Source organism: Stegodyphus dumicola, chromosome 5 (assembly GCF_044657685.1).
Source record: "Stegodyphus dumicola isolate Sdum_Otavi_A_Nest chromosome 5, ASM4465768v1".
In the NCBI taxonomy this organism is placed as follows: domain Eukaryota; kingdom Metazoa; phylum Arthropoda; class Arachnida; order Araneae; family Eresidae; genus Stegodyphus; species Stegodyphus dumicola.
This window is the reverse complement of record NC_140772.1, coordinates 72,173,460-72,194,461: the sequence shown is the minus strand read 5'-3', so window position 1 is coordinate 72,194,461 and position 21,002 is coordinate 72,173,460.

Sequence of the window (21,002 nt, the reverse complement as noted above, 5' to 3'; positions counted from 1 at the left end):
AATTAAGATTTTTCGATTGCTAGACTTCCATAAGTTTTGCATTCTTGTCAATTTTTTAAAATATCAGTTACATGAATTGCGTTTCAGCTGAAGACAGCTTTTCATTTTCTAGTCATTTTAAATATAAATAAAGTTTAAAGCGAATCCCAAAGGATAAATATTTTAATTAAAAGATTTTTGCTAAATGACAAAGAAATAAAACAGTCCAGCAGGGTAAGAGTTCGAAAACTCACCACCAGGGGAAAAATGGCGCTGTATACAATATTGTTAAATGAAATGAGACACGAAAACATCTGTTTAAAATGTGTTTAATATTTTCCGAAACGTGTTACAAAGCATGTTCAATGTAGCGTCCAGCATTTCCCGAAAGCAAGTTAAATCCTGTTACTGCATTCTTAACAGCAGCTCTTAGCATATCAGAAGGAATGTTACGGACATGTCAGTGTCTCACATTTTTTATTTCTGCCAAATTGTTTAGATTATCACCATAAACAGTGCTTTTGAAATAACCCCATAACCAAAAGTCACAGAGGATGAGGTCTGGTGGTAAGAGGGAAAGTGTTGGCCTATAAGACGTTCATTCGTGAAATGTTGCCTAAGTAACTGTGCGATACATGTGTGGTGGGGCCCAGCCCTGCATAAAAATCCTAGTATCTAAAATGCCACGTTCCTGCAGTCCATGTATCACGAAACATTTTAACATTGACTCTAAGCGAGGTGCAATCACAGTGATCCAGCTGTCGACTTCTCTTCAGAGAAAAATGGTTCAGTTATGAAACCAGATGGTGTGGAATGACTGCTACACAATCGAATGCAGTAGGAGAATGCAATGGAACTAGTTAGATAACATGAGGGATTTCTTTGGCACAAATCGATTACAAACGTTTTGAATCTTCATGTTTTAGGGCCGAATTCAGGCTTCAAAAATTACAAATTAGCGATCTGTAAGAAAACGATTTCCAGATTGTACGCACTTGTGCGAGTGATTTGCGATCTCACATTTTCTAATCGCTAATTCGTGGTTTTCACGGACGAATATCTCACTTACATGGATGGCGCAGTCGACTTTTATCGAATTTAACGCTTTTAAATGGTAATTTGCCTACTTCAAAGTTTCTTAAGGGTATACAACATATTAAACCCGGGTAACAAAAGGTTAAGTTAGATTCCGACCCATATTTCGTTTAACAATATTGCATACAGCGCCATTTCCCCCCTGGTGGTGAGGTTTCGAACTTCCTTTTTTTCGCAGAAAATAAATTCCCATGACCTCCTTTACACGATTACCAAGTTTGATAACATTTGATCCAGTAGTTTTCCTTTTATGACCGTTTCAATGTGGAACTTTAATTATAACCACTCTGTATATTATTAAATTTTAATTTGAATCTATGCGTTATATGTATACCATGCGTAAATTTTTCGCTTTTATGAAAAATAAAGAATCGAAGCTTCGACCTTGAATTTATTGGGTTATCGAAATATTTAATTTGACTTATCTTCTAAGTCCTAGTTCCGACAACAATTCCGTCAAAAATTCCGAATTACTTAAGCTAAAGTAAAAGATTTAGTATATATTCACTGTATGTTAATAAAGTAATCAGAGTGTAATAAAAATAGATTATAGAATTTACGCTGATGCAACTTTTTGTCTGACTGCACAACACGTAATGGAAGAGAAGGGTTGCAGAGATCTGTTTTTGACATGCCTCTAAAAGTAGATGTCATACTCCTTTTGTCTCTTCAATGTCAAAAAACTTTCCTTTGAGAGGCAACTTAAGTTTTTGGGAAAGAAAAAAATCACAAGTAAACAAATTTGAAGAATATGCAGGACGATTGAGTACACATACTTATTTTCGGAAACACAAGCGGTTCTCCGACTGGTTATTGAATAATGAAAAGATGCATTGTCATGCAATACAAAACATTTGGGAGGCCCACCAGCGACCGAGCGGTAAAGTCGCTGAACACTGGTAGTTTGGTCCGGGGTTCGAATCCCGCGAACGGGCTGGCTGCATGGGCGTTTTCGTGGCTTTCCCCATGTGTAAATGTCTACGAGCCAGTTTCCCTTAGAAAGTCCTCCACGAAGGCATCCCTCCCCTTAGGCAGATAGCCCTCGAGGCTTTGCCATAATCACACACAGATATGCTTAAAAATACACCTACTTTAAGATGATGGTAAAAATTTTATAGGTTATAATTCAAATTTTTTTTCGAAAAATTTATAAAAATTATTTAAAAATAGAAATTTAAAAAATAAAACACAAAAAATGGGTAAATTTTATTTGGAATGAACCTAAATTTCGAAATGTGAGAGGAAAAATCAAAAACGTTTAATCGAAAAAGAGATATTAATTAATATTTGCCAAATTCAATTAACATTGAGGAGCTAAAATTTTGAGAGCTAATATTTTAAAAACTACTCGTACGATTTTTACAAAACTTGGTATTCTGGCATAATTTGAGTCGAAGAATCGAAATATGGAAAAAAATGGTATGTTATTTCAGAAAAAGTCCAATTTTGTGTCAAAATACCTATGTTAGAATAGTGCTATATATAAATCTAATATATAGCCTAAGTCGCGCTTTCGAGACATGAAAAACGCAGTTTGAATTTTGTCAATCGGCCCAGTAGAACAGGAAATATAGCACTGTCCTTTTTTTTTTTTTTTTTTTTTTTTTTTTTTTTTTTTTTAGCAATGTACGTTAGTACATCAGGACACAGGGGCGAAAGTCAAACAAAATGAAAGTTCATGAGTTTGTAAAGTATGTACGAAGGATTTTCTGCGTCTTGCGCTACGCTGGCGTGAAGGCAGTCAGAGGAGAGCCATGTGATCTTGAGAAGGCACCTGGCTGATCAGCTTCGAAGTAAGCAAAGTTCGATAAAAGTTGTTAATTAAGCTAGAAAATTGCTTAATTTGATATAAATTTTTGTATTTTGCTTTAAAACACAGTCCATAGGAAAAATGGCTTATGAGAACCAATGCAGTGCAGTTAGAGCTCGAAGCATAAAATCATAAAATAAACTAAGTCCAAAACAGGTAAAATCTTTAGTAAATAAAACTATTTACAGACTACAAGTTGAAGGATGATATATACAGAATGAGGATGAGTGGAAATAATAAGTTGCAGTTGTGGAATTGTAGTAAATTAAAGTAGAATTCCAAGTCAATACTCGTAAAATAATCGAAAGCGGCTATCCCTACTTCGATTTTACTCACCATTGATTTCGCATGTCTGAATTTAGTGAATCTTTAAATTATGGTAACTTGGCGATTTTTCATCCCAGAATTGCACAAAAATGGCATTGCGCACACTCTTGACTTTATCTATGTACACACTGACCTATTTTCACTTAAAAAGTCAAAGAAAATTGACAAAAATTCAATTCTTCTTACTCTTGTAAAAAGTGCCAAACAAATAAGTGGACGATTTTGCACTTTAGCAGTGAAATTGTTTCTAAGTGCTTATTAGCTAAAATCACCATCGGAATTTTCCAGAAAATGTCACATTACATGTCTCATGATCTCTCATTTCTCTGAGACAAAATAATCTGTGATTCGAACTGTGTACTTCTCAGATTATTGCTAAAGTCCTAGCTAGTAACCTTTATCGCCTTACCAAAATGTCGCCAAACTACCTGTTACCATATTCTAAAGATTAGCCCTGAATGTTTTAAGGAATTCTTTTGCTTTATTAATGTGTTCTATAATCCATGAAAAAATCGAAGTTTCATTTTCAGTATTTGGATTATTTTTTGTCCAAGCTGATTTATTTGTATTATTTGGTAGCGTGGGGATGCCAGCGGCTTTAAGTTGGAATTTATTGCTTGTTTCTGCTTCTTTTTTGGCTTTCGCTGCAGCGATGGCTTTTTGTATATTATTTGGGTGTTTAACACAACTCTTATAAATCGAGACGTGATTTTCCCCACAAAGGGCACAGCAAGCAGATTTATTATCCTCTTTCTTTTGGGTACAGGTATAAGTTTCATGAGGTTTAGCGCATTTCATGCACATCGCTGAATAATGATATAGCTCCCGTGTATGCCCATATTTTTAACATTTGTAGCATTGCACAGGGCCTTTTCTGGATTTATATGGGATGATAAAGACATCTGCGAAGACGTCTTCCCATCGTATGTGGATAGCTTCAGAAAGGGACGATGAGGCATCGGTAGAAATTTAAAACCTTCCGAATTGCTCCCTGCCATGGCTACGAATTTCTTTAAATTATCAACTTCTTTAACAACTGCAGAAATACTCTCATTAATTTGTTGTTCGATATGGCTTTGGACGATAGATATTTTTTTTTTTCCATTTGTTCTTCAATTCGATGTTGGACGGCCGAAACTCTTCCTTCGATTCGTTGATCCACAGTAGAAACTCTCTCTTCTAATTTTTCCCTTCACAAAAGAAACTCTTACTTGAATTTCTCCAACTTTATTTTCAACAGCGTGTATTCTTTCTTCCATAGAATCATATTTGTTTTCTTTTATGCAGGTAATTTCTCTTTTGATTTCCTCTTGACCAGTTTCAATCTTTTCTTGAACACACACTGTCTCCTCTTTAACTGATTCTTGACCAGCTTCCTGTTCGACATTTGCAAGAACTACTCGTTCTCCTTTTTTTCCTAATAAACTTAAAATAAAATAACTTTACATATAAAATTCTAAAGTGTCATATTTATTTTCAAAATCCGTAGAACTACAACAAACTACAACAAAAATCAGATCGTTGCCACTCTTACAGTGACAAACTATGAAAAGAAAAATAACAACTGAGGCTAGGTTCTAACAATACTCCCACCTTTTGATTGATGACATATACTTAATCAATCAAAACAAAATATAATAAAAAATGCTGTCCACACAAATATTAAGGCTAAATAATAAACAAAAGAAAAAATTAAGTTCTTGAATTTCTACTCTAAAATAACTCAAGTAGTGTTCAGGTTAGAAACCTAGATGGAATTTTCATTTGTCGTCCACTTCTAGTCACGACAGTCTTAATGTCCTTTGATAAATCTGCAGCCGAATTATTCTTTGGTAATTTTGAGACTAAACTGTCTTAACCCTGCGTCTCAGTTTTATTTGCCTCATCTGACTCCAAAGATGAAGGTATTTCGAGAGGGAATATTCTCTGGATTGGTCGAACTAATTCTCCAGACATGGTTTTGACACGAACTACTCGAATGTTGCCGTCTTTTCCGGGATATAGTTCAATTCGCATTCGATAAGAACTATATCCCCAATTTTTATCTGTTGAGAAATCGGCACTGTAGATGGACGTTGCACTAGCAGGCCGAGATATTCATTTCTAAATCTCTTTCTCAAGAGCTCTCGTAAATTCTGTAAATGTCTTAATCTCTCGTTGAAATCAACTTTATCAAGATTATCCAAGTCAGGAACTCCAAAGACTGGAATTTTACCTAAAAACAAGGACGGTGTCAAAAGGATCAGATCATCTAAGTCCTCTGACTCATAAGTGAGTGGTCTGGCATTCACAGTTGCTTCGCAGTCGCACAGCACACTCATCAATTCTTCATAATTCAGACATGACTGACCTAGGACTCGACGCAAAAGCTTCTTAATGATTTGAACAAGTCGTTCCCAAAAGCCACCCCACCATGGTGCTGCGGGTGGACTGAACTTCTAATTGATCTTGTTTGTGGCGGCTTCTATCTCAATGATATTCCAATTAATCGATCTCAAGATATTATTGGATCCGACAAAATTGCTTCCCTTATCGCTATAAATTATCGATGGTCTCCCTCTACGGGCAATAAATCTTCTAAGACCAAGCAAAAATCCTTGAGTTGAAAGGGATAAAATCAGTTCCAAATGGACCGCCCTGAAAACAGCACATGTGAAAAGTAAAATCCAAGCTTTTCTTTTATCCTTCAAAATTAATGTGCCAGCTAAATCAACGCCGACCATCTCGAAAGCACGAGCATCTCTAACTCTGTTTTCTGGTAGAGTAGCAGGCACAGTCTGTAGTCGTTTACTTCCATATCTCCTGCACCTGACACATGCATGTAAAGCTTTTCGAATCGTAGCTCCGCTTCTCAGGATCCAAAACGTCTGTATAAGTGTTGACATTAGTACGTGAATTCCTGCATGAGACAGAGAGATGATTATCAATTATCAATTTCTCCACAATCTTATGATTCTTCTGAAGTAACATCTGATAAATAAAATTTTCATGGTCTTTCCTTTCAGTCAACCTAGACTTGACACGTAAAATGCCTTCGACATCTTTGAACACACTTATTGATTTCAGATTCTTAATATCATCAGATGAAAAAGAATCATGTTGAATAATCCTCACGATAGATTTCTCAGCCTTTATCAATTCATAAACTTTTAACTCTCCTGATTCTCTTTCTTCTTTCCTCTTTCGGGTATTTCCTATGAATCTGTGTATCCACCCAATCATTCTAAGTATGTTCTTATACTTTGAAAAATAGCCAAAGAATTGTGAAGACATATCGCTAACATTGCTTAACGAAACTATAACTGCTTTACGTTTTTCAGTATTAACCTCTTCTTTATTATCGATTGGGACAGAATGAGGCCATTCTTCTTCCGGCAGTGCCAACCAAGGTGGGCCCTCCCACCATCTTGATTCAATGAGTTTCTTCACAGAACATCCTCTTGATGGCATATCGGCTGGGTTTTCCGCACCTGGTACATGATGCCAATTTTCACGATCCGACAGGATTCTAATTTATGAAACTCTGTTATTCACAAAAGTGCTCCAAACTTCTACGTTCTTTATCCAGAACAGTGCTGTTGACGAATCGGTCCAGTAATACTCCTTTGAAATTTCGACCTTAAGGTTCTTCTTGATAAATGATGCTAATCCCACCCCAATAAGACAAGCAAGCAATTCAAGTCGTGGTATACTTATTTTTTTCAAGGGAGCCACTCGTGCTTTGGCTTGCACTAGGATCACTTTGACTTCTTTATTTAGACTTCTCAAATATACTGCACTTGCATAAGATCCCTATGAAGCATTGGAAAACGCATGCAAACTAAAAGATTGTCCTTCTGTCAATGAAAGTAGTCTGGGAATCTTCACAGAGGATAAAAAGGGCAATTCTTTGACCCACTTCAAGAATTTTCTTTTAATATCTTCAGGTAGCTCTGCATCCCAGCTCAATTTAGTTTCCCAGCTCTTTTGCAAGTATAACTTTGGAAAGAGTGTAAAAGGGCAGGTGAAACCTATTGGGTCAAAAACTCTCTGTACAATTGATAGTACGTTTCGTCTTGTCACTGAGAGATCAGTCAAGTTGATATTAGGGATGTCACAAAACAAAGAATCTTCATATTTATCCCACAGAAAACCAAGTACTTTCATTCGCTCATTGTAGATTTTCCACTGTTCAGTTCTGTTTGCTCCCTCTGTTGGCACTTGCCATTAACTGAGTTGATTTTGCAATAAAGTATTCTGCTTCTTCATTCGAATTCACTGAAGTGACACAGTTGTCAACATAGAAGGAATTTTTCAATTTTGTAGCCACTTCCTTCAAAGAAGGTTCACATTGGTCTAAATGAGAGTTGATCACTGCTCCTAAAAGAAACGGACTGCATTTTAGTCCGAAGACTACTCTGCAATGGCGAAATTTTCTTATTTCCTTTTGTTCCGAGTTTTTCCACCATAGGAATCTTAGGAAATCACGATCAGATCTTTGAACAGATATTTGAAGAAAAGCTCTTTTAATATCTGAGATAATCCCTATTTTTCCTTGCCTAAATTCAAGAAGCAATCTAGGTATTAATTCAATTAAATTTTGACCTTTTGCTAAACAGTCATTAAGTGACAGGAAATCTTTTTGCTTGCACTAAGCGTCAAATACAGGCCTTACTGCTGTTGTACAGTTATCTTTGAAGACCGGTCTGTGGGGAAGATAATGATTGTTAACTCGTTCCTCTTCTTCTGCTACTTCTTCTATTACTCCAGATTCGAGCCATTCTTCGAACACTGCATTGTATGTTTCAAATTTATCTTTCAACATGAGCTTCTTTGTCGTGGAAATCAATCGCTTTTCAGCAACTTCTCTGTTACTTGGTAAAGCTTCTTTATCGTTGATCCAAGGTAAACTACCTTCATAGCGATCATCCACCCTCTTCAGAGTCTTGTGAAAGTGATCCCTCACTGCTTCTTCTAACTCTGAGTCAGTTTTACTTTCTTTGGCATCTGTAATTCCCAGTGCTTCTAGCTTCCACAAGTTTTCTATGTCACTGCTGTGAGTCAACATTGACGTTATGGTTGAAGACATGGACAAGGAGTTTCTTTCTGAAACGGTATCTTTTATCTTTCCCCTGATTGTCCATCCAAGTAGTGTTTCCACGGCAGTCAGCACATTTTCTAATTTCTGAATTCTTCCGGTTAACAGAAAACCTGCGACGTCAGCACCAATAAGAACTTCTATTTTCAAATCCTTTTTTCCTACATCAGATGCATGGATATTCTTCTTGGTTCTTCTATCCATGGTTCAGACTGTAAACTGACTACTGGTCCACAAATCTTCGACTGTTCCAACAAGATTAGTGGCCTAGAAAAATCACCTTTTAGGCTTCTAACGTTTACTTCATAGCGTTTGTGAATTTCTCTTTTTGTTGTTACTCCTCCAAAAAGTGCATGGATTAAAGATTCAGATCCAATTGCGTGGCACCCTATGTCTACAGCAATCTCCTTTAATATGTATGAAAGTTGCGATCCTGTATCGATAAGTGCCATTACTGTCTTCTGCCTTTTGTTTGCGTCTATATTAATTAATAGTATTTGAAGAAACACTTCATCTAAGAAATTAGTGCTCGCAAGTGATACGTTTTGTGTTTCCTCTTCTTTATTCTTTTCAACATCATTGCTCTTTTGATTGGTGGGCAAAGCCGGACACATGACACCCCAGTGTGTTTTCGAGCATATCAAACATCGTACATCTGTCTTGCATTGCTTTGCCCTGTGTCCAATTTTGAGGCAGAAGAAGCAACCCTTCTTTTCTTAATTTCATCATTCTTTTGACTCAGAGGCATCTTCTGAGCAACAAAGCAATCTCGACTTTCATGAAATTTTTCACAAAATATGCAAGAATTCTTCTCACAATAATTGGTTGCTTTATTTTGGCCTGAGAATAAATTATTTGCTGTAGGCACGAAATGTTCACTCTGGTACTTTTTATCTTTTCTACTTTTTTTCTTGGCACCCGAATCAATTAATTTAAATCCAGCTTTGGCCAAAGAAACTCTCTGCTCTCCTTCGACTTCATTCTTTAAAAACAATAATTGTTTCAATTTCTCAGAGTGATAATTTTCTGCTGTAATTATTGATACATAATTTCTAATCCAAACTCGTAAAATTTCCTCGGGAATGCAAGATTCCACGAGCGGAAACAGCATTGCAGCGTATTTATCGCTTGTCATTCCTATTGACTCCAACTAACGTAAATACGACGAACGTAAATACGACGTAAAACGAACGTAAATACGACAACTTGTCATACTGCACTTTCCCTTTTGATCAGTGACATTTTTAATAATCAAACCTAATAATTCCCGAATATAGAATTCTACCAACAATTCTTTCCTGCCGAACCTATTTTTTAAGCTTTCTATAACTTTTTCATAATTTTCGGCAGTTGCAGGGAAGCTGTTTACAATATCCCGTGGTCTCGTCCGGGTACGGTCACTTGAATGAGATAATGCATCTTATCCTCGTTTTGAATTTCTTTATCCTCCTGTATTCGCCGAAATTGTCCCCGAAACGGTAACCAATCTTTAATTTCGCCACCGAATTGTTTTAACTCTATTTTAGGTAATTTCAGTTTCCGTTTGTTCGAATTCGGCGGAATACTGCTCTAGTAGATTGTGTCATTTGGCGATTGAAGAATAATTCCGTTTTTACTCGTATTAAATCTAATTTTTCTTTGCATTCTTCAATTTTCGCCCATTCATTTTCAAACTGATCATTTGAAGAAAATTCTGAATTTAATATTTGAGTATCAAATGCATTAAGTTCAACAGATAAACGTTCTAAAGTAACAAGTTTCGTTTTTATAAATTCTTCATCAGGAATTTCCTTTTCTAATTCCTGCAAAATTGCATTAATTGTTCTCGTAAAAAACGCTCTGACAGGTTTTCGTTTCTCAATTAACGATTCCATTTCGATAAAAATAAATTCAATAAAGTCAAATAGAATTAAATTCGATAAAACCAATAAAATTAACTTGACTTGTTTTACCGATCACTTCCGTCGTCACCAAAATTGTTCGAGATTTGCAAGAACTACCCGTTCTCCTTTCTCCTAATAAACTTAAAATAAAATAACTTTACATATAAAATTCCAAAGCGTCATATTTATTTTCAAAATCCGTAGAACTACAACAAACTACAACAAAAATCAGATGGTTGCCACTCTTACAGTGACAAACTATGAAAAGAAAAATAACAACTGAGGCTGGGTTCTAACACTTCCATCTTTTTCTGATTTGTGCATTTCTTCTTTAACAGTACATTTCTCTCTTTAACGGAGTTGACGGCATCTTCCATCTTTTCTTGGAATGCAGCAAATGCCGTCATCAATTGCCTGAATTGTTCTTCCATCGCACTACTTATTGGCATTCAAAATCCCACTTCTGACACGAAATATTGTTGCTTGCGTACGAGTTTGTTAGGAATTGAATGCACAAGTCCGATGAAAAATGAACAAAATTTATTATTCTCACAACAAATGCTTAAAAACAAAATGCTTAATTTTTCTCAGATATTCGTATAGTATTACAATATCTCACAGTAAATATCTTTCAAACTAATCAAACATTCAACAGAACGTAATTCAAAACAGCTAGGGAAAGCTAATCCGTGAATTCGCTACAGTCAACAAGAGCAGTTTTCTAAACAAACTCTTAAAACAACAACTACCTGAATTGCCAATGCCAATGATTAAAAATTACGGAGTGCCTATGGTTCAAAATAACTGAATTGAGAGGTTTTCCTCCTTTTTATAAGCTTTCTAATTCGCGCGTGAAATTGTTCTAGCAATTTCTCGAAATCAAAAAGATATATTTATTTATTAAATGTTAAATGCACGTGCTCTTGTATTTTTAATTTTCCTGCTTAGCTTTTTTTTAATATTCGTCACGCGCTGCACTGCACGGGGCATAAAACAATTTTATTTATAATTCTACTAATATTAATTATTTAAATACCAAATCCGTAACAATATTAAATAGTATTAGAAATCAAAAGTTAAGTAGAAACAGTCATCTCCTCTAGAAACAGTCACATTTTAATTGAAGTAAGCATTTGTTCGCCTTATCGTAAAGTGAACACCTGTTTTTCGAACAGCAGATGAAACGGGAAAGAGGGAATTGGTTGGGGAAGGCAGTGAACGAAACGACACTTTTTCGAGCTGGGGATGGAACGAGGAAGGATGAAATGGTAGTAAGCCAAAAGGACGAGGTCTGGTATTTTATTTTATTATTTAACTATTCATCATAAATTTAAGAACTAATTAAATTTTTATTTGTCTTTACACTTTTATTGAATTTTAATTATAAGTATTTTATATTTCACTTGATAATTATTATATTACTTTAATTATTCATTATTATAATCACCATTTTTTATTATTTTAATTATTCATTATTATAATCGCCATTTTTTATTATTTTAATTATTAAGTATTTTAATAACTCATTTTTTTATTATTTTAATTATTAAGTATTTTAATAACTCATTTTTTATTATTTTAATTATTAAGTATTTTAATAACTCATATTTTATTATTTTAATTATTAAGTATTTTAATAACTCATTTTTTATTATTTTAATTACTTAATTATATTATTATTGTAATATTTATTTTATTCCTTTCTTTATTTTTTGTTTTTATTTTATTTTTTTCCTAGTTTGCTGATGGCCTTCCGAAGGGCTCTGTGCTTCTGATTTTAGAAATTAAGCCATAACAGGAATAGGAATTTAAATATTGAATCCTATCATTGTACCACAAAATAATAGCGAAAACAAAGTGAATTATTTCTACCCAAAATTGCCATGCAAAAGTCCCTATCGCGTTACTACTTTTCTGATTGGTTGCTTTTCAGCCGCTCACGGGATTCAATGCGTTGCGACACTTCATACTAGTTCTCGATTCTACCGAAAGTAAAGAGTAACAGTAGTGTTGCATTCGTACGGGTTCGTAGTAAATTGAATGCACAAGTCCGATAAAACGTCTATAAAATTTATTCTTGCTACCAGAAATAAAACAAAATGCTGAATTTTTTTCTCACAGATATTCATACAATATCACACAGTAGTTATATCTTAAATTACTAAAACGTTAAATAGAACTCAATTCAAAGAGCAGAGAAAGCTAATCCGATCTCACCGCGAATTCGCTACAATTAACAACAAAAGCTTAGTAAACAACTGATGCTTTTTCTCCGGCTTTTATAAGCTGTTTAATCATGCACGATTCTAGTATTTTCCCGAGGTTTCTGGAAAGCAAAAGAGTACAATTACGAGATATCTATTTATTGAATGTTAAATGCGCGTGCTCCTTTATTTTTACTTTTTCGGCGTACCTTTCTCTTAAAACTCATCACGCGCTGCATTGCACGGGGAAATAAACAATTTGAATTACAGCTCTAGTAAAAATAGCTAAATAAATACAAAAACCGTATCAATACGATAGTAACGAGTACCGGTTCAATGAGTAACGAATACTTACGGGTACACAATTTCTCGTTACTTTTACAGCACTGCAAAACACGAGGAGACATCGCGATGATCGTTCGTCTCTCTCTGCGCCGCTAGCTGTATTTCTTAGTCACAATTTCGCCAATACGTGGTAAATCGCCAAATTTAGTAGGGATTGAGTTTCCTATGAAGGAAAGGAAAATATTCGTTCAGGACCTGAAGTCGGTCTGAACTAACTGCCGGAAGAAGTAAAACGAAATTACAAGCGATGGTAAGAAAATTGAATAAATTATAAATTTATTAATTCTAAGGCTGTGCACAACCAGGTGATTTTAGTCACAAAAACGACACTGACAATAGAGCCCCTGTAAAAATGAAGCCTATCCATATAACAAAATAAAAGAACAAATTATTGAGCAACATTCAAGAAATGTTAAAGAATAAAATTATAATTCTTATAAGTAGTCCATATGCGACTCCGGTAGTCTTACTTCGAAAAAACAGAACGATCTTTCACCTTCAGATCATAAACTATGGCGACTTGCTGTTGACTAGTCTAAATTAAACAGTATTACAAAGTATCCAGTGTATTTTCTGCCAATTATAGACGAAATTGCTCGAAAAATTAATTCTACAAAATATATGACTACGCTTGACCTCACATCAAGCTACATTCCAAATCAGCGTAAAGCCTGAAGATGTTCAAAAGACAGCTTTCATACGGAAATCAGGCGTATATGCCTTTCTAGGAATGCCGTTTGGCTTAAGTGGAGTTTCGGCAGCATTTCAGCTTATGATGGACACGCCGAAATGGAAAGTTCCTTTCTATGAAAAAGTACATTTATAGATCTCCATGATTTCATTATAATGAGTGAAACAACTGACCAACATGCTCAACATTTAGACGAAGTATTTTTTATTAAATGAAGTTGGCTTCTAAGTAAAGGCCTCAAAATGTAAATTTGCAGCGAAAGAACTTCGGTATTTGGATATAAAATCTCACAAAAGGGCATCGAAACAAAAAATTCTAAAATTTAAACAATAAAAAAATTATCCATCTCCCAACAATAAAAGAATTTGGCATCAATTTTGGGCATGCGCTATTATTATCGTTCATTCATAAAAGACGCTGCAAAAATAGTTGAGCCTTTACTGGTTCTGATATGGAAAGAAACCAGGTTCATTTGGACGGCAGAACACGGAGTTTGTGCAACTGAAGCAAGCATTAATGAATGATCCGGTATTGAAATTTCGGGAATGTAACCAGAACATGGAAATCGCTGCTGATGCTTCGGAGTATGCAGTTGGCGCCGCTCTATCTCAAAACGGTCAGTTAGTAACTTATTTTAGTAAAACGCCAAACTCAACTCAGAGGAACCACACCGCAGCAGAACGAGCGAACCCTCAAAACTGACAATGAGATCATAGTTTGTTCTCGAACTCAAGTCGTACTCAATCAGTGTAAAAATTTCTAGTTTATTTTGGAAATGCCCAAAAAACAATTTATTCAGACGATGCTTCTGGGTCCTTTGTATTCAGGCAAAAATTTATTGCTGAGTAAAAATTATATGGCAATATATGGCTCATAAGATGGTGCCTTAAATTACAAGAATATAATATCATTATTAAACATACACCAGGAAAAGAGAATGTCGTTGCTGATCCTCTGTCTAGAAGTAACCTAGATGAAAAGAGGAACAGTGTTACATGTGCTATGTTAACCTCGAAAATAATTGATTCCTGAGACACAATTATTTCGTAAATGAAAGCAGACTCCAATTTCTAAATATCCGTGCTTACCTTGAAGACCCAGAAAATTTTGAGCAGGCGGCCATTAATGCAATTAGAAGCAGAGCAGCATATTGTGAAATTATCGATAAATTCACGAATTCAGACCGGTTTTCCCACCTAGCTTATGTTTAAATATTTTACATGAGTTACATAATTTGCCTATTTCATGCCACCTTGGAATCAGTAAAACGGTTCAAAGAGTCCGCGAAGTGGTTTATTTTGCACAATTACAGAGAGTTGTAAGTGCGTATGTCAGGTCATGCCATATATGTGAATTAATTAGCGATATTAACTATAACCCGGCCGGGTACCTAAACAATATTAAAACTAGCTTTCCTAATGAATTAGTAGGTATCGACTTGTTGGGTTCTCATCCCCGAAATCAAATATATAAAAATAGATATCTCTTGCTTATCATGGAGCATTTTTCTAAATGGGTTGAGATAGTTCCCCTCAAAACTGACATTGAGATCATAGTTTGTTCTCGAGTGTCAAGATGCAGAAGCATCTTTTTACTCGGCTTCTGATAGTAGTAGTTAGTTAGTAGTATTAGTATTAGTATTAGTAGTAGTAGTAACGGAGCACGTGGGCACCATCCCTCTATTATTACGGTTACTCGGTTCTACCCACGTCCGCCCTTGTCTATTATTTATTAATAATTCTTAAATTTTTACATTGCCATATATTGTGGCTGTTTACAAATAAAGTATATACAATAATTGTATTCACATTATTGACATAACTTATTACATAAATTTTGGTTGGAGAATTTTCTCTAATGAATTTTTTTCTTTGTAATTTCTCTTTATTTTTAAGCAGTCTATATAGTATTTCTTTATTGTGAAGTTTCTCTTTTATTATTTGCACCATTTCAACTAGAATGTTGTCTAAGTCCTCTTGCAAAAATCCTTTCATTTTGCTGCAGTTCTTTCATGAATTTCTCAGTTTCAAGGTTTCTATTGTATTCCTCATATTATATCTTATGTGTTGTGCTAATGTCTTCCAGAATAGTGCTTTTTCTTTCCAAAGGTTTTGTCTTTTCCTTTTTGCATGTCCCTGAATCTTATCCGTCTTTAATCACACCGAATCAATATAGGTATGCTTTCTAGTAACTTGATTTTGAAGTTTATTAACTACCAATGCGTCATATTTTCATAATCGCAAAAAGTCTGCATTTATTTTTCGTGATTTGAATGCATGTACATATTTAATGAATGTATATTTTAAATATAATACGTATGATGCTTTCTGCTAGAAATTAATCCCTTTACAAATTATGAGCACTGATGTTATTTGCTTTACTGTAATATAGATTGCATTTATTACTTTACTCCTTTATTTATTATACTATTACATCTTTATTATAACCTATTATATGAAATTATATTACTTGTGCCCAATTTTGTTAGCATATTCATTGTTTACGTTCCATTGTTTTTATTAGGCTTCTGATAAGAGAAACAAGAGGAAAAACGAAAGGAGGACTGTTTAATTTGAAGTGTGGAAGGGGAAGAGGAGAAAATCTAGTCCGCGCTAGCGGCGATCAGTGGAGGAGGGTTCAGTGACGGTTAGAATGCAGCGACAATGACCTTATAACAGGTCTTATAAGGTCCATGTGCAGCGAGTGCAGAGCAAATGAGATTATTATTGTTATGTATGGAGGATATTAGAGGGGAATCGATGTTTCTCTTTTGGGTGCGGAGAGTGTCTGAGAGCGATTATTGGGGGATTGAATTGTGTGAAAGAAATTTTTTACTAGGCCTTTACTGGAGCGGTATAAAATTAGTTTATTCATACTAGATAAATTGATTCTTCTTCCTATAAGAAGTCGCATAGTGGCAGAGGTGATTTTGAATTTTTGTGCTGTTTAACGGAAGTGAGATTTGAAGGTGAGCTTTTGATCCAAGAGGACTCCTAGATATTTGGTTTCATTGATCCAGTCTATTTCGTCGTCAATCATTTCAGAAGGTGGAGGGTAATAGTTCATGTTTCCTCTTCGAAATAGCATTGCTTTGGTTTTATTTGTGTTAATTATAATCATCCATAGGTTAAGCCATTTTCCAGTTTGATTAGATAGTTTTGTAATTGGTTTCTGACTACGTTCACTTTGTATGCTTGGGTAAGTATTGCAGTGCAATCGGTAAGTAGTACGAGATAAACGAAAGGACCTTTAAGGATGTCATGCGTATAAATATTAAAAACATACAGCAAAAATGCCTTTATATATGCTTTATATATACTTTTATGCCTTCAGTTGCACAAACTCCGTGTTCTGCCGTCCATATGAACCTGGTTTCTTTCCATATCAGAACCAGTAAAGGCTCAACTATTTTTGCAGCGTCTTTTATGAATGAACGATAATAATAGCCCATGCCCAAAATTGATGCCAAATTCTTTTATTGTTGGGAGGTGGATAATTTATTTATTGTTTAAATTTTAGAATTTTTTGTTTCGATGCCCTTTTGTGAGATTTTATATCCAAATACCGAAGTTCTTTCTCTGCAAATTTACATTTTGAGGCCTTTACTTAGAAGCCAACTGCATTTAATAAAAAATACTTCGTCTAAATGTTGAGCATGTTGGTCAGTTGTTTCACTCATTATAATGACATCATGGAGATCTATAAATGTACTTTTTCATAGAAAGGAACTTTCCATTTCGGCGTGTCCATCATAAGCTGAAATGCTGCCGAAACTCCACTTAAGCCAAACGGCATTCCTAGAAAGGCATATACGCCTGATTTCCGTATGAAAGCTGTCTTTTGAACATCTTCAGGCTTTACGCTGATTTGGAATGTAGCTTGATGTGAGGTCAAGCGTAGTCATATATTTTGTAGAATTAATTTTTCGAGCAATTTCGTCTATAATTGGCAGAAAATACACTGGATACTACGCCATGGGTATAAAAGCATTTTTGCTGTATCTAGTAAAATCTTTATGGGTTTTATAATTGGCAGAAAATACACGGGAAATACGCGATGGGGAACTCTAGCTTTTATTGCTCTGGTAGCTGAGAATGCTAAGCCAATTTTGATTTTGAAGGTTCTATTATCAAAAAATGAGGCAATTAATTTGGTCTGGAAAAGAAAGTTCAGTAGAATTAATGTGTAAAATGAGGCTGCAATGCCATACCCTATCAAACGCTTTCGCGATATGGAGGAATATGGCACCCGCTGGAAGCTTGCATTTTTAGCCGTCAGTGAGAATGTTGATAATTCTAAGAAGCTGGTGGGAAGTGCTGTGGTGGTTACGAAATTCTAATTGTTCTTCCGGGAGGAAGTTCGAGGATGGATGATTTTTCTGGATGTAGAATACAGTGAAACCTCGAGATATGAGCATCTCTATATACGAGAAATTCGAGATACGAGGAAAGTATGAGCGAAAAATTCGTTTCTAAATACGAGCATTGACTCGAGTAACGAGCAACGAGCCAGGCTGTTGGAATGCGTGGCGCGTTTCCCTATTCGGCTTGACTCGGGGGAATACCCTCGTCAGATCAGTCTGTGTTCTTTGATCTACTTATTTGTGCGTCTGTGAGTTAATTGTTTTTTAGATTTAACGTGAAAATAATTATTTCACGATGCCTCCCAAAAATATTGTTGCCTCAGATAGTGCTTCAAGATAAAGAATGAAGCCATGACCGTTGAATTTAAGAAAGAAATCATAGATAAACATAAGCGTGGTGTAAGAGTGATGAAATTGACAGACTTAGAGCCGTTCGACATCGACGATATGCACTATTCTGAAGAAGAAGGAAGAAATTAAGAAACTTGATGTGACCAAAGGAGTTACCGTAATTTCCAAGCACTGTCTAAAACTCCTAGAAGATGTTGAGAAGCTGTTGTTGGTGTGGATTAACAAGACGCAGTTAAAAGGCGATTAGGTGTCAGAAGCTATCATTTGCGCTAAGGCTAAGAATCTGTACTCGTACCTTCTCTGAAAAACACCAGGTACATCGACTGAAGTTGAGATGGTAATGAGATTTTTGGGGGTGCGGAACGGATTAACTAGATTTCCATTATTTTCAATGAGGAAGTTTGTTTCTAGATAAGAGAAATTCGCTATACGAGCTCAATGCTGGAACGGATTAAACTCGCATCTCGGGATTCCATTGTAGCAGCATATTTCAGTTACTTTAGATAAATGGCTCAGCAAGCTGATAGGGGAATAGTTCTGAGGAAAGTTTGGATTTTATTACCGTTTAGTATAAAACAACTACAATAGCTTGCTTCCAGGGACTGGGAAAATGAGAAAACTTGATTGTTCTGTTGGTTACATCTTTATAAGTTACTTTAAATTCTCTTTGAAATTCCTCAAATAAATTGAATTTAAACTTATGTGTAGTGGCAACAAGCCCATCATGAACAAATAATGCTAGCAATAACGTTTGTTCTTCGTCGATACTACAAAACAAACATTGATCAGCCCTGATCTCCTTCAGACTATAATGTGACAAGATTTTTTAAATTTTCTAGTCCAGCAACGAGGAGACTGCTTAAGCCCACACAGACTTTTCACCAATCTACACCCTCTGCCTGACTTGTCATCATAACCTTCAGGTTGAAGCATGTAAATCTCTTCATGCAATGTCCCATACAGAAATGCAGTTTTGACATCAAATTTATCAGATCTAAACCTTCATTAGCAGCAACACTAATTACAGAACGATTGGCTTCAAAACGTGCCACAGGACTAAACGTTTCACAGTAATCGATGCCTGCCATTTGGGAAAAACCTTTAACCACCAACCAAGCTTTAAATTTGTCGATATCTTCATTTGCATGACGTTTCACTTTGTAAGCCCATTTATTTGAAATAGCTTGTCGGCCCTCCGTGAGATTAGTTAAGTACCATGTCTTATTTTATGATAAAGATTTCAGCTCCTCATCCATTGCAGCCTGCCATTCCAAGGCATCATCCGAATTTACAGCTTGGCAATAATTCTCTGGTTCCACATACTCCACAAAGCAACACTCGATCAGTCTTTCAGGTGCTTTTAGGTTTAGTCGATTTCTCAGCTGTCTTCCTGATTGTATGTCCTCATTAGCTGGTTCTGGATTATAATCCTCTTCATTGGTGTCTCATAAGTAAGGTTGTGCATTGATAGCCTGTTCAGTAGTGGATGATGAAACAACTTCAGGAGTATACACTACTTCTCTAGTTCTTTTTACTTCTCTTGTACCTCTTAATCATACCCGATAACCATCAACATCATCTAAATAACCAACCAATATTCCTTTCTCATTTCTTCGACTCCACTTCCTTTGCTTCTGTGTAGGTACACTACTCAAAAAAAAAAAAAAAAAAAAAAAAAAAAAAAAAAAAAAAAAGGGGGGGGGGGACAGTGCTATATCTCGATTTCTACTGGGCCGATGGACAAAATTCAAACTGCGTTTTTCATGTCTCGAAAGCGCGACTTAGGATATATATTAGATTTATATATAGCACTATTCTAACATAGGTATTTTGACACAAAATCCGACTTTTTCTGAAATAACATACCATTTTTTTTTTCCATATTTCGATTCTACGACTCAAATTATGCCAGAATGCCTAGTTTTGTAAAAATCGTACGAGTAGTTTCTAAAATATTAGCTCTCAAATTTTCTTTTAAATTTTAGCTCCTGAATTGAATTTGGCAAATATTTATTAATATCTCCTTTTATTTTATCAAACGTTTTTGATTTTTACTTTCACATTTCGAAATTTAGGTTCATTCCAAATAAAATTTACCCATTTTTTTGTGTTTTATTTTTTAAATTTATATTTTTAAATAATTTTTATAAATTTTTCGAAAAAAATTTTGAATTATAACCTATAAGATTTTTACCATCATCTTGAAGTAGATGTATTTCTAAGCATACCTGCAAAAAATTAGACTTTTTTATTCAAAATTTTCTAAGATATACACGACTTAACATATTTTCGCATTTTGAAATTTGGCATCCTTTTTTTGAGCGATAATAACGCCAAATGTGGTTTATGGATTTTTGTTACAGTAAATTGCCACAGCTATTTTTAACCTTAAATTTCAAATCAAATTTTACGGAGAATTAATTATACGAAATTTTTCCCCCAATCATGCGTAATAAATATTTATTAATACTATATGAAAAACTATTTTTTTTTAAATTATAGATGATATTCAAATTTTTAACTATTTTTTAAAATTTCTATCTTTCTTCCTTTTTTTAAAAAAAATTTGTAAGAGTAAATTTTTTTCTTCGGCTTTTTATCGTCTGCTACTTTAATTTAACTTCCTTTAATTCGAATTGTCTAAAACTGAGAACTTTCGTTTGATGTTTATTTGAATTTTATCAAAATATTTTATGACATTAACTGCATTATTTATTTCTAAACAATAATCATTTAATCATAAGAATAATCATTTTAGAAAAGTCAAATTATGATATAAACGTACAACCCTCTAGAGACCGAATTAATGGAAGTTCAATGGTTATGTAGAAATGATCTGAAGCTACTTAATGGCTGAATAAGTCAGCAGGTTCTGTG